Source organism: Toxorhynchites rutilus, chromosome 1 (genome assembly GCF_029784135.1).
Source record: "Toxorhynchites rutilus septentrionalis strain SRP chromosome 1, ASM2978413v1, whole genome shotgun sequence".
Classification (NCBI taxonomy): Eukaryota; Metazoa; Arthropoda; class Insecta; order Diptera; family Culicidae; genus Toxorhynchites; species Toxorhynchites rutilus.
The window spans coordinates 183,914,561-183,920,247 of NC_073744.1; positions in this window are offsets into that span (position 1 = coordinate 183,914,561).

Genomic DNA, 5,687 nt, shown 5'->3' on the forward strand with positions numbered 1-5,687 from the left:
AAAACACCAACAGAATGCAAACGATACTGAAGTACTGTCGTCGGCCACTGAGCGATACTATGCTCACGACATCAATGCGGTGCGATCTATTTTGCGCACGTAACCACTGTGGTGACCCCGGCGGTTAGATGCTTGTTTGCGCATATAACCTCTGTGGTTACGCCGGACGGCAAAGTGTTAATGAATGACTCAAAAAATAGGTCTAATGTCATGTGTATTGATATAAACTAAATATAAAAACTTTGTATGTATTAAAACTATGGAAAAATGTCATACGGTGAGTCAAATAGCTTTGCTGTGATGAATATAGCCTCTCATTTTTCATAAACCTGTGAAATATTGTTAAATCCAAAAAGTCTGCAACAAAAATAAAAAGTATTTTATAGATATGTCTGTAAATTTACAAACATATTTGTAATTCTGGCATCTCTGGTGGTATGAGAATTTATTGCAAGAAATCGCTTGAAAAAATGCATGAGTTTGCTTGAAAATGAAGTGAATTGAGTCCGCACTACTTAGGTCTAATAAAATCTCTCTCAACGATTAACCTTTTAAACCAGGCTCTCGTCGAAACTTTCGGGATAGAAAAATATCACCATCTTCCAAGTTTTTGATTCTGTCAACAGAGAAGTACTTGCTGTCGACAAATATTGAATAATTCTTAATACAAGTCGACATGCGTTTTCCGCCACGGAAAAAACATATATGCTTCCGTTTGAACGTGTTCGGAAAAGCTATCTTTGGTTTCCAAATCTGCTTTGAAGTTTCAAAGGGAAGTTGAATTGTCAAATAATCAATCCGCGATGACAACGTTACAGTGTCAAAGCGGTGAGTTATTTCAAGATCGTTGGTTTATTGATTTCCTTTCTTTAAATTCTTAGATCCGCGTTGATAAATTGATAAAAGACGAGTGGGTAATGTCTAATCAACGTAGAGGGAAGACACCGAGCAACGGTCAACTTCCACGTGTCGCTTTTTATTTGATCGCGGAGCCCCTCTAATTCCCAAGTAGTAAGCCGACCCTGAGACACAGTTCGAGGGGTCTCTTGTCACTGAGATCTTCCCAGCAAACATTAAATCGTATGAATAGTCATAATTAGAGGCGATATACATACATCCAAGACACATTTGGGTGATATATGATGCATATAACTGGCATATACACGCAGAAGTGGAGGCGATATGCGTATATGCCATTGTTTGCACGCGTATAAAGTCGTGCATAACGATATACTATGTTTTTTACACTTATATGCGATTTGATCCGACAATGCTATAAAAAATTAATAGAATGTGCGTATATAATACTGCATATTTCGATACTAGAATGATCGTTGTACCGATATACGACTTAATCTATCAATGATATAGGAAATAGTGTTTTCTGCATTTTATACGATCTCGGCTACACATGATGCATTCTTTGATTGATTTTCTATACGATTGTAATTTGATACGAATTTATATGCGACCTAGCATGTGCAAAAGTTATACGATTTAATGTTTGCTGGATTATCCGGTACACTAGATAGTCACGAAAGCGCCAATGGATTTGCGAGAACAAACTGCCTGATGTTGAAATTTGTGTCCTTATTATACCAATGCGCTCTTCCAGACAAACTGAATGCAGACACGGGCAATTTTGCATCAGTATCATCACTGTGTACTGTATCGATTACAAAAAAGCGATGGTTGTCCGTTGGAAAATTCAACTTGCCTTAAAGCCCCCGCAGACTGCAGATTTTTATCGTTTTGTTTGACCAGTACGGAGTATGAGCTCTACTTCGTGGTTAGAAAATAACTGATAATTGCTTCTCGAATAGCAACTGCCAAATTTATTTGATTGGACTGGCGGTAGAATCAATCAAGAAGAGGGGCATACGATTCAATGTTTCGCTTGTATTCGAATGATACTCTGGTTGCTCCTTATGGTCGGTACCATTTGAGAAGCACACATTTGACCGATCACTTAGCGAATAACAATTAGTTATTCGAAAAAAAGCTATCCATTGTGATAAATGCGTAAAAATATTCCCTATCAATTTATGCAAACATCTTTACGATCTATTAAGAAATGCTCGAATTATAAGCATTCAAATTCTATCATTTTTTCCTACGTGTTCTGTGTGAGATTTTTATTTTACCCCTGGTTCCCCATAGTCCTGTTAGACGTAGTCCTAGTCAAAAGATATTTCAATATTGAGTGATTGGCTTGTGCGGTGATTTTCTTCCACACGACGAAAGACCAACACTGTTATACACACAAAGTTAATTTTTAGCACAAGTTATGGCATCCCGATTTATTACATTCAATAAGCTGAAAAATAACAGAAAATATTCAACTCCCCAATACATGTATATCATTTGTATAATATATATGCTAGAGTAAAGTGACCAGATGGTCAGAGGTCTAACGCGGGACACAAATAACAAAACGTTATGTGAACATATACCATAGTTTAGCGAGTCTGAACTGATATGTATTATTTCTTTCTAAGTATCGGCACTCAGTTGTGATTTTTCGGTGGTTTAGATTTTGTTTACGCCTGAAAATCACTCGCTCAATCAGAGCATTTACGCCTGGCAAGAACGATTCGAATTCTTCAATTTTCTTTGAAAAAAAATTACGAATATTACCGAATGGAATGCTCGAAATTTTCCTTAAATCTTACGTTTATTAAGCCTACAACAAAAATGATTCAAGGTTGTTGATTCGCAGCAGCAGCACTGTCAAGCAACTTGATGATTTTTTCATACTGCAAGCTCCACCCCACAGCGAAGGAGTCGGACATCCTGAGGCACTTTGTGTCCGCCAGATATAGCCGATCTGGTATTTACAACATCATCTCCCTGCTGCTCCTTAAGCCGGGGGATCGAAGCAACCGGCCAAACGGTGAAGGAGAATCTGGCCAAACTGGACATTTTTATGTGGAAGCGTCAGACGAGACCGGCCGTATCTGAGCAGCAAGCAATCACCCAGAAGGAGTAGCTTGAGGTGCTGGTGAAAAACTTCTTTCCGGCGAAAGAAGTGAAAAACTTCTTTTTCACTGGTGAAAAACTACTTTCCGTGCTTATAATGAAAGACGAGACGTACTTGATGCTAGAATTTAACGAATGACAGGGTATCGGGCACTTTACGTTCATCAGGTAAGCGATGACTTCGAATATATCATCCACATCAAATTCTCGAAGAAGGTCCTTCTCTGACAGATGTGAAGCGAATGTCCAAGCCGCTCTTCTTTCGAGTGATATGGTGAACGGGGAGATATATAGTACGAAGTGATTGCCGGAAGTTGCGAAGGTGATGTGGTATTTATGCCGAACCTGGGATCAGCTCATTATACCAAAAGATCATTGGAGGATGGATCGGCTGGAGATAAACATTGTCGCGAAGACCGCCAACCTTCTCAATACTCCCCAGCTGCGACCGTTAGAAACATTTGGGCGAATGGCCAAAATGGAGAGACAGTCGACCAAAGCCACGAAAATGTAAAAGAACACGCCGTCATACATCTTTTAATCGGCCATGTTTGAGGTTCTGGCCAACTTCCGTAAGACCGCCCAGCGCTTCATTCACGATACTTCATCAAACAACCCTCCCTCTTCCTGTCGAGTATACTCTAGTTCTTCCGGCTTATTTAAAACGTTAAGCCCTGACCGAGCTAGGGGACCAAAGATGATCTTTTCGTTTGATTCGCGTTTGTCCCTGCGGATCAATAGGGGACTTTTATACAAATCATTTTCCAATTTTGTTGCTGTCGCTTCCAGTTGACGCTCTCTAAACAAAAAGCGCACTGTCGGTGCGATGAAACCAGCTCAACGTATTAATCTTAGGATGCATTACAAGCGCTCTTGAACAGTCTGCCAAATAAAAGTATTTTATTTGGGACATTTTGTTGAAATGCGGACCTGTCCCGCGTAACGCGGGACGTCTGGTCACTTTATGCTAGAGCCAATGTGAGCGAGCGAAACAGGAGACACATTTAAATGAAAGCATATGGAAGCTTTTCGTATAGTTTGCCAAATACACGGCCCAGACAGAGAAAGATATTTTCTCGTTCATGCTCTTCTTTATCATCTTAGGTAAACACTTTCCAACTTCATTTTAAGATGAGGTGTAATATTATCACGCTTCAATATAACAGCGCTGGCAGCTATATGGATAGCGTGGTTGTGTGAAATAGCTTTGCATTCCAGCCGGCCTTGGTTCGATCCCCATTGACGTCGTATGGACTTTTTTTTGGCACAATCCCAAATGAAATAAGAAAAGAAAGAACAGAAACAGATGTCTGCTCGCATACACACAAACCATTTGTAAGCTTTTAAAACAGCTCATTATTTGCGCATTTGTCTTTCCAGCACACGAAATGGCATCATTTCTGCCAAAGATGAAATGTTTTCTGCCAACGCTAGTTTGGGTGTACTGGGTTATGTCGCACTGACGAAATACAGCACTTCCTTCTTCGAGAATGAATGGAAGTAATCTTAGAAAGAAAACGTATATAATTTATTTATCAACCACAGAGTAAAAATTATCTTGAGGTTTTATTATAAGCTAAAGCCCAGTCAACGTTCTCCAAAGTACTCGATGTTGATTGTTTTTCCAAGACTTTTCAGCTCGACTGTCACGGAATGAGAATGAAATTATTGAATGTTGTTTTAGAAAACTCTTGTTTACTTACATTGTTCTGTCTAGGTCCTGATTCTGAACAGTTTTTAGAGTTGAAATGTTTTGATGAATATGATTCTATTTCTATAGTTGGCCTTCTATAGCAATTTTCCACTGTCATTGAAATAAACATTAGACCAATATAAAAGAGATAGAGTGGAAATATTTTCACATAGCACTTCATCTCAATAAACAACATAAACATGAACAAATAATGAATTTTCTTTCATACCCGATCTGATTCTCAACTCAACAATAACGTTTGACTGACAGGCGGAAATACAAGTTCAAATAATACAGCGGTACTAAAAAGGAATTCCTGAATAATTTTGAAAGATTCGTGGATTTCGCCCGTTTTAAATCGTCGATAGGAGATTTTTAATCTGGTGTAACCACTGTTCAGAACGATCGTCTACAGAATCAAGGAAGATGCTCGACATAAGATATGAAAATTTGCACTTAATTACACTATTTCGTAACCCAATGATTTATGGAACTCTACATCAAACAAGTGAATTTTTCAGAAAGAAAAACCACTTCAACAAATTTAACTGAACTGCTGGCATGCAGAAAGTCCTATGGAGATCATCACATTTCCGAAGCTCCCTGCGGATATCAAACGATTCCGACGAATCCTATTTAAGCTGCGCGCTACGTGACACACAGTCCATTTTCACTTGGGTACACTGAGAGGAAAATTTAGTAAATATGACGAATTTTTTGGTACATGTTACCAATTCTCTAGTCATTTTCTACCCTACTAATCATTGGTACATGTTACAAAAAAAGAATGGTAGGCACATATGTCAAACAAACTACAAATTGTTGGTCCAACATTGGTGCAATAACAGTGAAAATTTTGCTTCATATTTGTGAGAGGTAATCATCAGGGATAATGACAATATTTTTTAATAATTATTTTTAATTTAAAAAATTGTATTTGATTGCGTTTAATTCTATATACTTAGAATACATTATACTAATAACTTATTCTATAAACAACATCAATAATTCTCGT